The sequence below is a fragment of the Microcaecilia unicolor genome, chromosome 5, assembly GCF_901765095.1.
Source record: "Microcaecilia unicolor chromosome 5, aMicUni1.1, whole genome shotgun sequence".
Lineage (NCBI taxonomy): Eukaryota > Metazoa > Chordata > Amphibia > Gymnophiona > Siphonopidae > Microcaecilia > Microcaecilia unicolor.
This window is the reverse complement of record NC_044035.1, coordinates 352,268,329-352,289,277: the sequence shown is the minus strand read 5'-3', so window position 1 is coordinate 352,289,277 and position 20,949 is coordinate 352,268,329. Positions and strand designations below refer to the sequence as shown.

The 20,949-nt window shown below is 43.5% G+C and overlaps 1 protein-coding gene across 2 annotated transcripts in view; it reads right to left on the bottom strand.

The window, feature by feature from the left end:
* BANP (BTG3 associated nuclear protein) overlaps window positions 1–20,949 on the bottom strand; it is a 517,523-nt gene that overhangs the window by 476,812 nt on the left and 19,762 nt on the right. The window lies entirely within an intron of this gene.

Here is a 20,949-nt window from a genome sequence, read left to right as displayed (position 1 = left end):
TTCTTCTACATGAAAAAAGTAATAAATGACATTTATGATTTTGTAAACCGCTTTGACCTGCAACTCAGAAAAGGCAGTATATCAACTTCACTAACAATTCAGAAATCTAGCTCAGAATACGAATGCAGATCAGCAATATTGTTTTGTCCACACCAATCCAAAAATATTTTAATCACTAAATGCAGGTGAGACCATTAAGGTTAAATTAAAATTAACTATATACACACCAAGGCTGCCTCTAGAAATGCTGATATCTCTAGCACCTATTTTTCAAATCTACCTTTTTTCTGTCTCCCCTATATCAGTTACAAATTATACTTAAAGATTATAGAAGTTGGTTAAATTAAAATTAACTATATACACACCAAGGCTGCCTCTAGAAATGCTGATATCTCTAGCACCTATTTTTCAAATCTACCTTTTTTCTGTCTCCCCTATATCAGTTACAAATTATACTTAAAGATTATAGAAGTTGGTTATGCTAAACTTCTAATTCAGAATATCACAATTTATACTTATAGCTGATTGGTTCACAATGTTATGTCATCATTTGTGGAACCATAAGCAATAGTTACCAAACCCCAATATGGGAAAATTAGGTTCTTACCTTGGAATTTTCTTTCCTTTATTCACAGCAGATGAATCCATTACGAATGGGTTGTGTCCACCTACCAGCAGGGCGAGATAGAGAACACTGAAAACCATAGTGCCTCTAGGATGGCTAGCTCCCATCTGCTTCTCAGTATTTTGACGCTTCCAAAGCAGTGTTAAACCGCAAAGTAGCATCACATGAACTTTCCTCACAGCAAAAGAATGCCCCAAAACAGGAGCAATAATACAAAGGAAGGACGAACTCAACCTCCTGTAGAAGAACAGAAATCCTGAAGACTGTTTTTCAACTTCTCCCAATGAGGGAACAAGTCTGCAGGTAAAACTGAACACGAAACAGAGTCAATCAGGGAGGGATCATGGATTCATCTGCTGTGACTAAAGGAAAGAAAATTACCAAGGTAAGAACCTAATTTTCCCTTCCTTGTCAGCAGCAGCAGATGAATCCATTACGAATGGGATGTAGCAAAGCAATCCCTAAATAGAGCAGGAACAAGCCACACCACGCGCAAGCACTTGTGCTCCAAAAAGCGCGTCCCTCCTGGCAGCCACATTCAGCCTATAATGACAGGCAGAGAGCTTAGAAGCCCAAGTAGCTGCACTACATATCTCTTGAAGAGAGAGTGCTCCCGTCTCAGGCCAAGAGGAAGAAATCGCTCTTGTGGAATGTGCCTTAAAGACGGCAGGCGGAGGCCGGCCAGACAGCAGATATACAAAAAAAATGGCTTCCTTAAGCCAATGGGCTATAGTGGCTTTAGACGCTGGAGACCCTCTACGAGGACCTGACAACAATACAAAAAGGTGATCAGAGGTCCTGAAAGCATTAGACATCCGAACCGCAGTGGGATCATCCAGAGCCAGTGGCAAACCGGCACCTTCCTCTGACTCCTCAGACCACGAAGGCCTGCCAGATCCCTCAGAGTCCCCATAGCCCGACCATGGGGGGGGGGGGGGGGGGGGGGGGGAAGGGGGGTGCGCCACTCTCCGACGGGAAATTTACCCATCTATGTTTAGCGTGCATTCAACGTTCAGGGGAATCCACGTCTGATATCAGCCCCGGGCCATCATGAGTTGGAGGGGGACCAAGTAGCAACACAGTGTCAGACACCTGCGGCAGAGCTCTTTTCAGCATGAAGGCTTTATGTAAAATAAGCACAAACTCCGGGGAGAAAAACTCACCCTGACCTCCCGTCTCCGAATTAGGAGCCACGGGGAACGGAGCTCCTCTGGTAGCCTCAGCCCGAGGCACCCCTCTGCTCTCAGACTCCTCCTCAACCGCGGGGGTTGAGCCATGTGGCGCTTCCAAGATGGCGCCCGCTGCCAGCTCCATCGAGCGGGAAGAATCATCGCTCGCCATGCTCGTACTGGCTCTACCGTCTAAACAGCACGTTTTACAGAGCCTCGCTGCTGATCTGCGCTTGCCACAACGGGAACAGTGCTTAGCTCCCTCAGCAGCCATTGCTGAAAAACAGCGGAATAAAATTCAAAATGGCGGCTTCGCACCAAAATCACCCCGATCGGAACGCTGTCCGCAGGCCCTACCCGGAGGAGCTGAGTACCGCTCTTACCTCAAAGGATCGAGTCAACGAGCTCCGGTCACGCTGCACAGTCAGGAAAAGCCTCAGAAATAGCCGCGCTGAAAAGCGTGGGGTTTTTTTTTTTTTGTTAACGCTGTGAGGAAAGTTGGAGGCAAACAGCTACAGAGGCACTCCGGAGGCAGAAGAGGGTGGGAAAGGCAGGGAAAGGGCGAACCTATATGCCTGCACACACAGGGGGAAGGGTAAGGCAGGGAAAGGGCGAACCTATGTGCCTTTAAAGCGGGCTCCACTTAGCCACAACACCCCTGCTATAACTGGCAAAAGCACAGGAGCAACCCCAAGCAGAATTTTCAGGAGCTGAACAAGCTGCATCCAACCCTGCTGGGAGATAGAGAAATACTGAGAGGCAGATGGAGCTAGCCATCCTAGAGGCACTATGGTTTTCAGTGTTCTCTATCTCCCCCTGCTGGTAGGTCGACACAACCCATTCGTAATGGATTCATCTGCTGCTGATGACAAGGAAATGTCCAATTTGAGAATGTACATCTTATTTGCACTGGGTATACGGGAGCTTACAGAAATTATAATGGAAAAAAAATCACAAGTTATTTTTTTCTCCTATACTGGTATAGTATTTTCAATGATGGTGTGGCTACCATATGGGGGAAAAAAAAGGATGATGACCCCACCCATAATAAGTACCGGTACCTTCTTTCCTACAAAAAAAAGCGCTGGTCCTACTTCACTTGGATTACTGTAACATTCTATTTCTTGGTATTGTCAATATCAGAAAAAAAAACTTCAAATCATACAGAATAGAGCTGCTAGACTAATATACAGATTGAATAGATATACTAGTGTTTTAACTCATCTAAACAAACTGGCTTCCCATAGCAGAAAGACTCAGGTTCAAAGCTGCTTGTTTAGTTTTTCAAATCCTACAGGGCTTCACCAGACCACTTCGCTATATCTGGTCCAGTATAACAGACCTAAAACAACAACTGAAGCTAGCAACTGTGAATTTAGACAAACTTTATACAAATAATTTATTAGTAGTTATTTGCAACCGTCAGGGGGCTACCATGGGTTTTACATCCTTTAGGAGGTTCAGGCTTCCATGTAAACCCAGGAAAGTCAGTGGCCTTGAGTGTTATGAAAGGGGAGGAGTCAAATTAAGAGAGAGTCTTCCCATTAGTGCAGGAGAAGGAGTCTGTTAAATAGCTAGGATTGTGAATCCCTCACCAGTTCTCGACTATAAGCTTTGAATGTACCTGTTCTTCAAAATACTCAAGCTTTAATGACTAATTAGAATTCTTTTCCTTTATCTTTGAGTGTGAAATTTCATTTAGTGAGAATGATTCTTTTGCCCAAGTGGCATGTATTGCCTCTGATTTTGATGCATTTGGATCTTCGCAAATGGCACAGATCCCTTATTTTTTGTCAGGTAACAGGAAGGCTCAAATATGCATGGCCTTGTTGCAGCTGCATCAGAATGAGAGTGGCTTAGGTCTCTCCAACCTGTGGATTTATAACATGGCTGGACATTTACATCAGGCCTGAGACTGGGTTTTTGATACAGAGAACTGTGATGTTACACTGGAGAGACAAATTAGTGCATCTTATCATCTATCCTATGGGTTGCTTGCCTAGATGGCAGTGTTGCCAAGGCATGTACGACATCATGTTTTAGTTCACACACTACAGTGGGCCTGGAGTGTAGTGCACAGGCACTTTGGCCCACCACTGGCTGGTTCCAGATACCTGTCCCTCTCCAGGAGCAGGGACTTTGAGCCAGGACAGAGGGGTAATAGTTTCAGCAATGGCACTGGAGGGATTTACACACACATACCCTTGGATTGGTTTACCAACAGGTACATCATGTCATCTCAGTGGTTTATGACCATATGACAGGTATGTGGGATAAACTTTTTGATGAAAAATGGCCCTTAAGTGCAGTGAGTAAGGGACTGTTGGGTGGATATTATAAGACTGTTGGGAGGGAATTCCACAAAAAGAAGTGAACAACCTTTCTACACAGAGGGATGCATGAATGTCAGTACTATCATAGTGAGCCACATTACATAATGTTAAAACCAGAAATACACAGAGCTCCACAGAATTTCCATTTCTAATTAACATTTGGAAAGTGAGTTAGGATCCTTTTAAGTGTTTATTATTTGAGAAAAATGTGCACTATTCTTTGGGATAACTATGAGGAGGAATGATCATGGGAATGGAGAATACATAATGAAATTGTGTTTTGTTACATTTTTATCCCACATTTTCCCACTATTTGTAGGCTCAATGTGGCTTACATAGTACCGGAGAGGCGTGATGTTGTGGTAAGATAAAGTTCATGTGGCACAGCCACATTATGGAATCATAGAACGGAGGAGTTGTGTTATGTCCATTACGTGCTTTAGTTTTGTTGTGTTGCAGAGATTAGGCATTTAAGTTGGATCGGTAGTGTATGCCTTTTTAAACAAGTTAGTTTTTAGTGATTTCCGGAAATTTAGGTGGTCATACGTCGTTTTCAAAGCTTTTGGTAATGCGTTCCACAGTTGTGTGCTTACGTAGGAAAAACTGGATGCGTAAGTTGATTTGTATTTAAGTCCTTTGCAGCTTGGGTAGTGCAGATTTAGATAAGTTCATGTTGATTCGGATGTGTTTCTAATTGGTAAGTCGATCAAGTCTGTCATGTATCTCGGGGCTTCACCGTAGATGATATTGTGAACCAGGGTGTAGATCTTGAAGGCAATGCGTTCTTTGATTGGGAGCCAGTGTAGTTTTTCGCGGAGGGGTTTTGCGCTTTCAGATCGCATTTTTCCAAATATAAGCCTAGCTGCAGTGTTTTGAGCGGTCTGAAGTTTCTTTGAGGTTTGTTCTTTACATCCCGCATAAATTCCATTGCAGTAGTCTACGTACATAAGTACATAAGTACATAAGTAGTGCCATACTGGGAAAGACCAAAGGTCCATCTAGCCCAGCATCCTGTCACCGACAGTGGCCAATCCAGGTCAAGGGCACCTGGCACGCTCCCCAAACGTAAAAACATTCCAGACAAGTTATACCTAAAAATGAGGAATTTTTCCAAGTCCATTTAATAGCGGTCTATGGACTTGTCCTTTAGGAATCTATCTAACCCCTTTTTAAACTCCGTCAAGCTAACCGCCCGTACCACGTTCTCCGGCAATGAATTCCAGAGTCTAATTACACGTTGGGTGAAGAAAAATTTTCTCCGATTCGTTTTAAATTTACCACACTGTAGCTTCAACTCATGCCCTCTAGTCCTAGTATTTTTGGATAGCGTGAACAGTCGCTTCACATCCACCCGATCCATTCCACTCATTATTTATACACTTCTATCATATCTCCCCTCAGCCGTCTCTTCTCCAAGCTGAAAAGCCCTAGCCTTCTCAGCCTCTCTTCATAGGAAAGTCGTCCCATCCCCACTATCATTTTCGTCGCCCTTCGCTGTACCTTTTCCAATTCTACTATATCTTTTTTGAGATACGGAGACCAGTACTGAACACAATACTCCAGGTGCGGTCGCACCATGGAGCGATACAATGGCATTATAACATCCGCACACCTGGACTCCATACCCTTCTTAATAACACCCAACATTCTATTCGCTTTCCTAGCCGCAGCAGCACACTGAGCAGAAGGTTTCAGCGTATCATCGACGACGACACCCAGATCCCTTTCTTGATCCGTAACTCCTAACGCGGAACCTTGCAAGACGTAGCTATAATTCGGGTTCCTCTTACCCACATGCATCACCCTGCACTTGTCAACATTGAACTTCATCTGCCACTTGCACGCCCATTCTCCCAGTCTCGCAAGGTCCTCCTGTAATCGTTCACATTCCTCCTGCGACTTGACGACCCTGAATAATTTTGTGTCATCGGCGAATTTAATTACCTCACTAGTTATTCCCATCTCTAGGTCATTTATAAATACATTAAAAGCAACGGACCCAGCACAGACCCCTGCGGGACCCCACTAACTACCCTCCTCCACTGAGAATACTGGCCACGCAATCCTACTCTCTGCTTCCTATCTTTCAACCAGTTCTTAATCCATAATAATACCCTACCTCCGATTCCATGACTCTGCAATTTCTTCAGGAGTCTTTCGTGCGGCACTTTGTCAAACGCCTTCTGAAAATCCAGATATACAATATCAACCGGCTCCCCATTGTCCACATGTTTGCTTACCCCCTCAAAAAAATGCATTAGATTGGTGAGGCAAGACTTCCCTTCACTAAATCCGTGCTGACTTTGTCTCATCAGTCCATGTTTTTGTATATGCTCTGCAATTTTATTCTTAATAATAGCCTCCACCATCTTGCCCGGCACCGACGTCAGACTCACCGGTCTATAATTTCACGGATCTCCTCTGGAACCTTTCTTAAAAATCGGAGTAACATTGGCTACCCTCCAGTCTTCCGGTATTACACTCGATTTTAGGGACAGATTGCATATTTCTAACAGTAGCTCCGCAAGTTCATTTTTTAGTTCTATTAATACTCTGGGATGAATACCATCAGGTCCCGGTGATTTACTACTCTTCAGCTTGCTGAACTGACCCATTACATCCTCCAAGGTTACAGAGAATTTGTTTAGTTTCTCCGACTCCCCCGCTTCAAATATTCTTTCCGGCACCGGTGTCCCCCCCAAATCCTCCTCGGTGAAGACCGAAGCAAAGAATTCATTTAATTTCTCCGCTACGGCTTTGTCCTCCTTGATCGCCCCTTTAACACCATTTTCGTCCAGTGGCCCAACCGACTCTTTGGCCGGTTTCCTGCTTTTAGTACCATTGATTGCATCAGGTTGCAAAATGTGTCCCTTGGGAAGAATTGTTCCACGCGTTTGAGTGGAACATTTTCTTTGTTGTGGATGCCACTTGGCTCTCCAGTGGTAAGTTACAGTCCATTGTAACGCCGAGGATTTTCAGGCTTTCTGAGATAGGAAGGGTGTGATCTGGGGTGTTGATATTTGTGGGGTTGTCCACGCTGTATTGGGATGAGAGGATGAGACAATGTGTTTTTTCTTCATTGAGTTTTAGTTGGAATGCATTTGCCCATGAGTCCATGATGTTCATGCTGAGCTTGATTTCGTTGGTGATTTCTGTCAGTTTGGTTTTGTAAGGAATGTATATTGTGACATCATCTGCATATATGAAAGGGTTAAGGCCTTGGTTGGATAAGGACTTGGCAAGTGGGGTCATCATTAAGTTGAATAGGATCGGTGATAGTGGTGATCCTTGTGGTACTCCATAGTCTGCTTTCCACGGTGATATGATGTTTGAATTTGATTTTACTTGATATGTTCTTGTGGTTAGGAAGCCCTTGATCCAGCTAAGTATGTTACCATCAATCCCGAACTTGTCTAGTAATCTTATTAATATATTATGGTTTACCATGTCAAATGCACTAGACATGTCAAATTGGAGGAGAAGGATGTTTTTGCCTGTAGCTGTTTCCTGCTTGAATTTGGCTAGAAGAGTAATACTGTTTCAGTGCTGTGGAGGGAGCGAAATCCTGACTGTGATTCGTGTAATATTGAGAATTTGTTTATATAATCTGTAAGTTGTTTGGTTACCATGCTTTCCATCAGTTTAACCACCAACGGGATAGATGATACTGAATGGTAGTTAGTGATTTCATTTGTTTTTTTCTTGGTGTCTTTTGGTATTGGGGTGAGTAGAATATTGTCATTTTCCTAAGGGAAGAGGCCTTGCTGAAGCATGTAGTTTAGGTGGGATGTGAGGTCTGCTATGAAGCGGTCAGGGGCGGATTTCATTAGGTAGCTGGGACAGGTATCTAGTTTACAGTGAGTGTTGGAAACCTGCTAATCGCCTTGGTAACTGTTTCGACGGTAAGGAGGGCGAAGTTTAGCTAGGTCCGGTCTGCCGGGTACTCTCCAATGGTTGGGTCCAACTCATTAAGGAAGTTTTCAATGTCAGTGTTGTTCTGGGGTAGCGTGTTGCGTAGGTTTACAATTTTTTCATTGAAATACTTAGCAAGTTTATCTGCAGATGGGATATCTGTATTCGTGGTAGTGACCAAGTTGGTGTCGAGTTTGTTCACAAGTTGGTATAATTTCTTCGTGTCTTTGTAATCTGTCCCTATTTTGGTTTTATAGTATGATGTTTTGGTCTGTCTTATTGCGTATTTGTATTTTCTTTGTATTTGTTTCCATGTGTTGAGTGTATGTTCATTTTTTGTTTTACTCCATGCTCGTTCGAGTTTCCTGGTCTGTGTTTTTAGCTTTTTCAGTTCATCATTGAACGATGGTGTCGAGTTATGCTTGCGTGAGGATCTTGTTCATAAGGGTGCAATTTCATCTAATATGCCTTTGCATCTTTTATCCATTCTATGAGGTAGTATATAGAGTCTAGTTGTACTGTCCATTCGTTATTGTATATCAGTTGCCAGAATGTTTTCGTGTCTACTTGACCTCTTGTGCCGTAGGATCTGTGTTCTTGTATTCGCTGTAAACCCTTCTTCCGCCAATGTATGGATAGGTTTAGTTTGTAGTGGTCGGTCCACGGTATTTCTGTCCATTTAGTATCTGTTATTGTTAGGCTCTGGTCTGTTGAGAATTTGTGTGAGATGATATTGAGTGTGTGCCCTTTGATGTGGGTTGCTTGCATTTATGGCCATTTGACATCCCATAGACGGAGGAATTCCTTGCATTCTCGTGCGTTGGTAGAGTTCTGGTCTTCTAAGTGAAGGTTGATGTCTCCTAATACTAGTATATTGGAGTTGGTTACACATGTGTTTGATATGAAGTACATGAGGTTAATCTGGCCTTCATTCCAATTACCTGGAGGTCTGTAAAACAAGACACAATTCAAATGATCGCGTAGGGTTTTGTTGTGGATTCTCATTGAGTCAATTTCAAGTTGAGGTGTTATGGACTCGGCAATGGTTTTGGTGGTAAAGTGGGATCAATAGATTAGTGCTATGCCTCCGCCTCTTTCTTCTTTTCTGGTCCAGTGTGTGATTTTGTATCCTGGAGGATATTGTGTCTGGATGTGTTAGGATGTGAAGAAAGGGAAGGAAAATTGTATCTCATGAATAAGTGGATGGGTGTATTGTTAACTTGTGTTTTATGCTTATGGTTTGTTTTTGCTAAATTTGTATTGTTAACTGCTTTGATTTATGTAATGTAGTACACCAAGAATTTCTATAGTAATCTGTCATCCTCCTAGGGATAATGGTAAATTTGATCATGACACCACACTATCACCATGAAAATCCACCAACACTACCTGTCGCATCAGGTCCTGTATTTAAATAAGAACTAGATCTAAAGTAACTTCCCTCCCTCAGCAGTTTCAGGATCAGTAGTTTCAAAAAGCAGTAATTTACTCAGTGGTGTTCCTAGGGGGGCTGACACCCGGGGTGGATCGCAGATGCGCCCCGACCCCCAGATGCAGCGCGGACCCCCCCCCCCCCGGGTGCACGCCACTGGGGGGGGGGTGCTGCGCGCGCCTGTCCTCCGTTGTTCCATGCTTCTTCTCTGAGAAGCATGGAACAACGGAGGACAGGCGTGCGGCGCACCCCCCCCCCCAGCGGCATGCACCCGGGGCGGACTGCACCTACCGCCCCCCCCCAGGAACGCCACTGAATTTACTGCACCTTGATACTTTCCCTGCTTTGTATGTTTTGATGAGATATCTACCCAATCAATATTAGAGTAATTGAAATACCTTTACTAAATGTTTTAGCCATCCTAACTTGTTAGTATTTCACTCTCTCTCTCTTCACCCTGCCCAGCTGGACTTCAGTATACCTCCACCACACACAGACTTTCTACCATAAAGATTCTATTCATTGTATGCTGTTTCCTGCAGGTCTTTTTTTATCCCATTTGAGTCTGTCTCATCTTTAAAATGTAATGCCACCCTTACATTTTATCATTTCAATATAATTTGTATCCTAGAATCACAGTTTCACACCGATTATTCTCTTATCACAATGTCTCAGACGCATCATAAGAACTAGAATGTATGTCACTGCTAAAAGGAAACTGATTTCCCCAGTTATATATTCTACCATGATTATCATTTCTTCTCAGTATTGTCTAAATAGCTTTGCATCCCCAAAAGTTTTAGAATGCTCTGCCACCTCTAAATTCTCTTTCAGTTCAATTCATCTGCTTTGACAGAAATCAAAGTACAGGATTAGTCCTGCAAGGAAAAATACCCACAGAAAGTTTAGGAAAACTTTTCCCACATTTTTCTATAATTATTGTCAATTGAAATTTCAAACATCCACAAGTGTAAGCCAGTTTCAACACTTCACAAGTGAGGCTTCAGCCAAGAGTAACAAGTTTTTATGCACGCTTTGTCAGACCTTGACAGTTAAAAACACTGATTTTTAACAAATGCTCAATGATAACATGCTGCCAGAAAAATTCTCTACTTTTGGCTGAAATATGAAAGGATAATATTTAGTTTTAAAGAGCTCTCCTAACCTTGGTACATCATAGCAGCAGTTCAAATCCAAGATTAAAACCAGATAAAATCTAATTGCAGCTAGAGATGTGTAGAAGCAAATATTGTAATGCTGCATCACATGGTTAAAAACCACCTAGTATTAAAAAAAAAAAAAGGAAATTAAGTTAGAAAAAACTGTGTGAATGGTCAATTGCAATGGTATAACTTCCACCCAAACAAGCACTACATTGCAAGCAGGCCCCACTTAAGAGTGTTTCCATATCTTCAGAGTGGATGCTGTTTCCTCTAGGGGCCCTTTCTGAAATTGTGTCTGGAAGTCCTTAATTTGAACTTCTACTACTGATAGGTAGGTCTAATTGATGCACAGCTTTCAGTGAGGAGCACTGGCTTACCTGTTATGTATCCAGACGTAAGAAGAGCCGGGCAACTGTGGTTAGGATCCCTGAGTTACATGAAGTGCAGCCAGGGTAATGCATACTGGCATACCCTCAGTACAAATAGCCTCCAATTTACTCATTTTGGTTTCCATTACAAGCATTGGACCTCCCTGTTGCTGTTGAGTGGCTCCCTGCTATAGTACCGCAAAGGCTTTACTGGGCTTTTTGTTTTCACTCACCATTCTAACTCTATATGGGAACAAGCCCCCATGCCAAAGATCCAAACAGGTTTTACTCTGAGCTAGGTTCAATCTTTCTGCACAAGCAACTTTACAAGTGTACAAATCACACACCTGGACCAACTAATAAACTTCCTAGCTCACCTTCCAAGCACCCTGATGAGGAACAGTCAGAAACCAGGCCAGTAGGCCTGGTTAAAAATAAGAGTTTGGCTATATAGAAGCATGTGTTTTCTGGGTGAAAGTCCCAAGCCAAGCTCAAAGTAAAAAAACCTTTTTTAATTCTACATGAATACCCTTCTCTTGAATTTTATTTTTTAAGCGTATGCACCTTACTCCTTGCATAGGTAGTACCTGTCAGAAAGGGGACCCAAAGAATGTTTTCTTTCCTACAGCTCCAGGAAAGGGTTGAACTGACAAGCCCTGGCATAGGTCTTTCAAAAGTACCACATGCCAACCATTTGTACTCACAATACTGTAGACATTCCATCCACCTAGTATGACACCTTTCAATCCTGCAGCCCCTTACTTCAGTACTGCTGCTCCAAACCCAGTAAAAAGAAGAGAGGAGGCTAGTCTCTAACAAGGAAGTAACCAGAGCTGCCTTGCTCATTTGCACTGCCGAACAGCTGATTGTGTGGCTGCCTCTCCCTACCTATACTGTTCTTCCCTTGAAGAGACTGAGGCAAAACATTTAGGAGCACAGCATCATTGGGATGCTAGGGAAGACATGGGGGGAGGGACCCAGCCGCCCGAGTGTGACACCTCTGAGGCTGTAAGAGACCCCCGCGGACCTCAGCCTCCAACCACAGGTAAACTCCCGGATGCACAGAAGAGAATAATTATCACACTTAAAAGACTAAACTCTGGTAACCCAAGCTATGCTGTACAGTAAAAAGAGATAGAGAACACAGAGAGAAATAAGACTGAAGGGCTCACCACTTTCCACCTGCTGGAGACTGAGAATACTGGCTCTAGCTGGCAGGGGCTCTTATTGGCTCTCCCTAGAGTCAGAGTTCTGTCTCCACCTGCTGGAAGGCATGTACAACCCATCAATCGTTCTGGGCTGGTCCGGAAAGTCGCTAAGGAAGGGCGTGTTAAGGCCACTTTTTGCTGCAGCTTTGTAAAAGGGTCCCCAAGTATTTAACTCCTCAAAATGTTTAAACTAGAGCAAAACTACAAACAGTATAGTTGGGAGCTACACTGGACTGGGAGGAACCTGGGATTTTTTGCAGGCTGTGATAACTTTTATTGCAACAAAGCAATTATCCAAAGATGATGAACACATTTGATGAAGATTCCTTTATAGACTTGGAGGCTCACATACAGCATATCTCTAGCCTAATAAAATAAAGTATCACAACCTGCAAAGAATCCAGTGAAGCCAAGCATATGGAGTCATGACTAACCAATGCCCTGATTTCCTCTCCCTCTCATATCCACATATTTAGGTTCTAGGAATTTAAGAAACATTTTGGAAACTACAGACTGGACAAATAAGGCTTTTGGGTCAAACAACTTTCAGCTGGTTCCTCTTTATATATACAGTGTTGTTCCTATCACTTCTGCAGTGATGTTTTATGTTCCTCCGTTTCTTAAAGTAATATCATCATGTAGTTAATACCATATAGGTTGATATTCAAAGTGATTCTGTGGCACTATCCAGTTAATTGCCACTAAATATCTACTCTGACCATCAAAGCACTCTCCAGTTAATACCAAGGCAATCCAGTGACTACTATTATTTAACATTTCTAAAGCGCTGCAAGGGTTACGCAGCGCTGTACAATTTAACAAAGAAGGGCAGTCCCTGCTCAAAGGAGCTTACAATCTAAAGGACAAAAAATGCAGTCGATCAAATTGGGGCAATCTGGATTTCCTGGATAGAGGTCCAATGGTTAGGTACCGAAAGCGACATTGAAGAGGTGGATTTTAAGCAAGGATTTGAAGATGGGCAGGGAGGGGGCTTGGCATATGGGCTCAGGGAGTTTATTCCAAGCATAGGGTGAGGCGAGGCAGAAAGGGCGGAGCCTGGAGTTGGCGGTGGAGGAGAAGGGCAATCCAATGACAGACCTGGAATTTATCCAGGCACCACAGATAGATATCCAAGCATGTTGGACTGTAAAAAAAGGCTATCCTAACTGTGTGAGTACAGAACTGAATACTGGCTGTACCCATAACATCCAGGCACCACCAGAAACTTGGATATTCAGTACCTGTGCCCAGATAAGCACAAAACACTGATTGCCAAATTAGCCCAATAGTAAATACTTAACTGGTTATGGAGTGGCCTAGTGGTTAGGGTGGTGGACTTTGGTCCTGGGGAACTGAGGAAGTGAGTTTGATTCCCAGCACAGGCAGCTCCTTGTGACTCTGGGCAAGTCACTTAACCCTCCATTGCCCGCTGCATTGAGCCTGCCATGAGTGGGAAAGCGCAGGGTACAAATGTAACAGATAAAAAAAAAAAAATTGGGCATTGTGCTTTAATGAAATCAGATCAAATGATATCTAAAATACTATCACTATCTCATGTTTTGTTTTCTTCATCCAGCTGTTTTTACTTGATCCCTCTTACTTCCAGCTCAGCTAGAACCAGAGCTGGGATCTGGTGCCATGAGCCTCCATTCACAGATACCATGGGTTTTTTCCCTTAATCTTTTCTCCCCCCCCCCCCCCCCCCCCCCGGCACACCTAGTTTGGCTACTGCGATGCCTGTGGCAAGGGCCAGGGCTCCTTCTAGAACCATGCAATTATGGTCCCTGAATCTGGCCTCTAGGTGTCACCCTTAAGCAATGACCACAGCTCCCTCAACCAGAGACTGACCAGTCTCCACAGCATCCCTAGCTGACCAAGAGGGAAATCCGGGGATCTTCTGCCACCAGGCCAGCCAGTATTACTATTTCTAGCAACATAATAGCACTTAAGGCACATTTTGATACATGCAAACTGGTAAATGTTTTGTAAAAGATAGCATTAATGTAACATCTAAAACTTCACTCTTCACAGAAGTGACATGATTGTCATGAAAGTTGAAGGAATCCATGCAAACACAGTGTCCTCAAGGACTGAAAAATGGCCTTGAATCAATCATTCTATAATTAAGTTTGGTGACTTTGAACCCTCGGAATAACAACTGGATGTAGATGTCCACAGAACTAGTTACTATTTTCAGATTCGTGACTAAAACTAGCTGTGTATACTATTACCAAGTATATTCATACACAATATATATTTTTAGAAAACTAAAATCCAATAGTCAGAACTCCCAAAGACGGAGCTGTTGTTTGTATAGCACATCAGAGACACACGGCACCCAGTCGTAAGAGCCCTGACAAAACAGCTTTGTAACAAAATAACCCTTGACATTTCACACCCTAACAAAATTGCCCTTGACAAAAGGGCCCCTCCCACAAAACAACCCTCGACAAAATTGCCTCTACACAAAACAGCCCCTAAGAAAAAAATAACATCACAAAAAAATATAATAAACTACAACTGAAATCTTCACTGATGTGGAGGGGCATTTTCGAAAGGGACGTCCAAGTTTCGATTTGGACGTCCTTGCAAAACGTCCAAATCCAGGGGCGGGGAAACCCGTATTTTCAAAACAAGATGGACGACCATCTTTCGTTTCGAAAATACCATCAGGAACATCCAAATCCTTAAAATTGCCATCTCTAGATTTGGGCGTCCCTAGACATGGAAGTTTCTGATTTTTGCCGATTTTTGAAACCAAAAACGTCCATCTCAGAAACGACCAAATGCAAGCCATTTGGTCGTGGGAGCAGCCAGCATATCTAGTGCACTGGTCCCCCTGACATGCCAGGACACCAACCGGCCACCCTAGAGGGCACTGCAGTGGACTTCATAAAATGCTCCCAGGAACATAGCTCCCTTACCTTGTGTGCTGAGCCCTCCAAAACCAACTACCCCAACTGTACACCACTACCATAGCCTTTACGGGTGAAGGGGGGGCACCTAGATGTGGGTACAGTGGGTTTGTGGTGGTTTTGGAGGGCTCGCTGTTTCCTCCACAAACGTAACAGGTTCCGATTTATGTCGAAAGATGGGCGTCCTTCTCTTTCGAAAATGAGCCCAAAACACTCCTACCAACATTCAATTGCATAAAGCATATATAAACAAAATTCTATAGCTACAAACTGGTATTCATGATCTGTTCAGCTATTTAAAGAAACCATTGTTCCATCAACATGCTAATAAATAAAAAACAAACAAACAATATTGTCATCATTTTCAGTCTTACCAACTTTATCCTGATTGGCAAGGTAAAATTATTAGGAAAAAATGCAGTCCCATATTCTGGGCAGCCTGATCGGGCCCTTTTGTCGGGGGGCTAACTTGTCAAGGGTTATATTGTGGGCAGGCCATTTTGACAGTGGCTGTTATGTCATGGACTTTTATGTCAGGAGCTTTTTTGTCGGGGCCATTTTGTCGGGGTTATTTTGACCAGGTACCCAGATATACATAATAGACTACAAGTTCAAGAAAAGGACTAAGAAAGACAAACACAAAACACCGGGGGGGTGCAAGAAGCAAGGTCTCAAGAGAGGAAGGCGAAAGATTTCAACTCCACTATCACAGCCTCTGAGTAAAGTATGTGAAAGAAAAGATAGCCTCCATGACAGAACGCAATGACTAAAGCAGATTCATAAGAACAGATTCCTAGCTAGCAATGAAAAATGAAGAAACCAAGTGTGATGAGCAATAAGATTTAATAGAGAGTAGGCTGTTGATTCAGTTAGAGCAGAGTAAAGGCAGTTCCCAAAGCCACTTTTTATATTCTGTTTTGGTACTGCTTCATCTATACACCTCTGCAAAGGGTAAACAGTGCTGCACGGGCCACTGTTCTGTCGAGGTCACAATCCAGCCAAGACAGAATGGATAAGTAAGAATTTGGGAAGAACCAGGAGTAACAACTTGTTGTCTAGTGTACCGGTTCCCAAACTTTCTTGGTTCAAGGCACCCTTAGGGTGTCAGTAATTTTTTCATTGCACCCGAGTCAAAAGAGATACTGTAACACAAAACAACAGCTATGCTTAATAGTTAGGAATAACCAACTGAACTGAAAGAAAAATAATTCTTTTATTCTTAAATAAATGCCTTCCTGGAACAGATGACCAACGTTTTGCTTTTTCAGCCATTTCTCAATTCATATGACCATGAATGGGTCATGGATGTTAAAGGACATGTTCCTAACAAAAGATATTAAAATACACTGCTGCTTGAGTTATCTTAGTCCACCTTTCCAATTAGAAAAATGCTCCGAGCGTTTATAGTTACAGCAACATTACTGCTGAACCACTCACAATTTGAGAATCCTGTCAAATATAAGCCTCCCATTGCTAATGAAAAGGAAACAAACATCAGATCCCATCAGCAGAGAAACCACATGTCAAGACTGGTACACTGCTGTAGTGTTGGGAGGATGGAGATTACATGCAATTACATATGTGATAGAAGGGCTCTTTTTTCTTTTCCTTTTGTGGTAAAAGCTGTTATAACTCCCAAGCTTGTAAAGCTCTGGTCTTTCAAAAGATGTGGAACTGTGTACAGGAGCCTTCTAGGACACCTTACATAGTAACATAGTAGATGATGGCAGAAAAAGACCTGCATGGTCCATCCAGTCTGACCAAGACAAACTCATATGTGTATACCTTACCTTGAATTTGTACCTGTCCTTTTCAGGGCACAGACCATATAAGTCTGCCCAGCAGTATTTCCCGCCTCCCAACCACCAGTCCCGCCTCCCATCACCGGCTCTGGTACAGACCGTATAAGTCTGCCCTCCCCTATCCTCGCCTCCCAACCACCACCCCCTCTTCCCCCCACCTGCTCCGCCACCCAATTTCAGCTAAGCTTCTGAGGATCCATTCCTTCTGCACAGGATTCCTCTATGCATATCCCACGCATGTTTGAACTCCGTTACCGTTTTCATCTCCACCACCTCCCGCGGGAGGGCATTCCAAGCGTCCACCACCCTCTCCGTGAAAAAATACTTCCTGACATCTTTCCTGAGTCTGCCCCCCCCTTCAATCTCATTTCATGTCCTCTCGCTCTACCGCCTTCCCATCTCCGGAAAAGATTCGTTTGCGGATTAATACCTTTAAAATATTTGAACGTCTGTATCATATCACCCCTGTTCCTCCTTTCCTCCAGGGTGTACATGTTCAGGTCAGCAAGCCTCTCTTCATACGTCTTGGAACGTAAATCCCATACCATCCTCGTAGCTTTTCTTTGCACCGCTTCCATTTTTTTAACATCCTTCGCAAGATACGGCCTCCAAAACTGAACACAATACTCCAGGTGGGGCCTCACCAACGTCTTATACAGGGGCATTAAAACCTCCTTTCTTCTGCTGGTCACACCTCTCTCTATACAGCCTAGCAACCTTCTCGCTACGGCCGCCTTGTCGCACTGTTTCGTCGCCTTCAGGTCCTCAGATACTATCACCCCAAGATCCCTCTCCCCGTCCGTGCCTATCAGACTCTTCCCGCCTAACACATACATCTCCCTTGGATTTCTACTCCCCAAGTGCATCACTTTGCATTTCTTCGCATTGAATTTTAATTGCCAAACGTTAGACCATTCTTCTAGCTTCTTCAGATCTTTTTTCATGTTTTCCACACCCTCCGGGGTGTCCACTCTGTTGGAAATCTTGGTGTCATCCGCAAAAAGGCAAACTTTACCTTGTAACCCTTCGGCAATGTCACTCACAAATATATTGAACAGAATCGGCCCCAGCACCGATCCCTGAGGCACTCCACTACTCACCTTTCCCTCCTCCTTAGGGGAGATAGTTAATTATCCTCATATAAAAAGGAGGAGGAGAGTGGGTGGTTGCTCAGAATGAGAAGCTCACAGATCACCAGCAAAGCACTGTGGTTCTATCACATCAGACATTACCACTTCCAGAAATGCAATACTAGCTTAAGAGCTATCTTTTCTAGATTTATCACCATCTTTTCCTTAACAACTCAAACCAGTATTTGGCCCATGGGCCTACTCTTCCTCCCCTGACAAGAGCAACATCTATCTGGAAGGAACAGACCCAAGTTGGAAGCCAATGTCCAGCGATCCACAAAAGCTGCCTGCTGATGCCCCAGGGGCAGGAAGCGGCAGGTAGCGTGTGGTAATCGCTGCCACTGCTGTACTGAATTCATCTGAAAACTCCCAGAGTTTGATAGGTTTGCATGTTATTTAGACTTTCAAACTCCAAGAGTTTTCAGGTAACTTCAGCACAGTAGCAGCAGTGATTATCACATACTGCCTGTCGCTTCCTGTCCCCGGGGTAGCGGCAGACAGAATGTGTGAATTGCTGCCGCAGACCCGTTAAAGCAGGAGCGGTGTTGGATAAAGAGGCAGTCAATAAAGAAAATCAAATGAAGAACTACTTCTCTGGCCCACCCGTGACTACGTATACATTTATTTCCCAAGATCAATTCACGTAAGTAGAAAAAGCTAAACAAGAGGTGGCAGAGACCCTAAATAAATGTCACTTGCATTTGAAAGTGTATTACCTTCTCTAAAACCAAGATTAGCATTAAAACAACTAAACAATGGTACAAGAATTCTTACTAGGACCTCAATGCAGTAAGTGCTGCATTAGAACACAGTGCGAAGCTTCATAACACAGCTCTCTAATGCACGCACTAAAGCAAATTTTTACTCATAAGAACATAAGCATTGCCATACTGGTATAGACCGAAGGTCCATCAAGCCCAGTATCTTGTTTCCAACAGTGGCCAATCCAGGTCACAAGTATCTGGCAAGATCCCAAAACAATACTCAATACATATTATGCTGATTATCCTACAAATAAGCAGTGGATTTTCCCAAGTCCATCTTAATAATGGATTACGGACTTTTCTTTTAGGAAGGTATCAAAAACCTTCTCTAAACCCAGTAAGCTAACTGCTTTTACTACATTCTCTAGCAACAAATCCCAGAGTTTAATTATAAGCTGCGTGAAGAAATATTTTCTCCAATTTGTTTTACATTTACTACCTTGCAGCTTCATTACATGCCCCCCTACTCCTAGTATTTTTGGAAAGAGTAAACAAGTGATTCATATGTACCTGTTCCACTCCACTCATTATTTTATAGACCTCTGTCTTATCTCCCACCAGCCGTCTTTTCTCCAAGCTGAAAAGCCCTAGCCACTTTAGCCTTTCCTCATAGGGAAGTCGTCCCATCCCTTTAGCATTTTCTTCGCCCTTCACTATACCTTTTCCAATTCAACTATATCTTTTTAGAGATGTTGTGACCAGAATTGCACACACCATGGAGCAATACAGTGGAGGAGTGGCCTAGTGGTTAGGGTGGTGGACTTTGGTCCTGGGGAACTGAGGAACTCAGTTTGATTCCCGGCACAGGCAGCTCCTTGTGACTCTGGGCAAGTCACTTAACCCTCCATTGCCCGCCGCATAGAGCCTGCCATAAGTGGGAAAGCGCAGGGTACAAATGTAACAAAAAAAAAAAAATACAAAAGGCATTATAACATCCTTATTATTGTTTTCCATTCCTTTTCTAATAATATCTAACATTCTAATTGCTTTCTTCGTCGAAGCTGCACACTGAGCAGAGAGTTTCAATGTATCGTCAATGTAGTAACTGATGGCATACAAATTACCAGTGTTCAAAACCATGCACTAGTGGGAAAAAACAGTGCACACCACTGCAGTAATATACAGCTATCTGCTGCATCAGAAGTAAAAATCTCCCTTGCTATCACAGCATGAGCAACTGGCTCATGGAATGACAAGAAGGATGATATATATAGATACACAAGACACTGAACTCCCAGGACCTCCTCTGAGCCCACCAACAATGGTTCCACAATGGCCCCTTGTCCCTGATGCCCCCACAATAACTCTGGTAGCCCATGGTCCCTGGTCTCCAACCCAAAGATGTCTCTAGTGGTCAATGGCCCCTGGTCCCCAACCCAAAGATGTCTCTGGTTGTCAATGGCCTCAACCCAAAGATCTCTAGTGGTCAGTGGACCCTGTAGCCAACCCTCCCCATATACCCTGAGGGCCCATGTGACCCCCTCCCCAGAACCTCCCAAGCACATAGCACACTTATAACTGCCTCTGTGCCACTATCTTGAAAAATGGCAGTATATGACCCCACACATGGGCTATAGTCTGCCAAATACGGTAATTGTCTTTTTTAGTAGACTGACCTCGGAGTCTGCCAAATAAAGCAATGATTCCATAATTTACCAGGCTGATCCCCAAAGCACCATACAGAGTCAGGTGCCACAATTTTCCAAGATAGTGGTACAAAAGCAGGAGGTAGTCAGCATCACTTGTGCCTCCCAAGTCTAGAGGCATGCTTGAGAGTCCACGCAGAGTATCAGGGGATCCACTCAGGCCCCCACGGTATTTTTGGTTGGGGTGGGGGGAGGAAGAAACATCTTCAGGGAGGAGTTGGGGTCCCTAAGGCAGGTAAAAAGAGTTTTTTAAAAAACTGCAATAGATTTTAGCACACGGTTTAGGGTTTTGGTTTTTTTTTACATTGTGAACAATATTTTATGTAGCATTGTATATTCCCACCGGGCTACCTTTTAGCCCAGTGGTTTTACACTGATTCTCACATGCTAACCTTTCTTCCTGCATCAAGAGTAAGATTAGCATGAGAAAATCAAATGGAAGTGCAGCTTACTGCATCGGGCCTTAAATGTTCTACATGCTG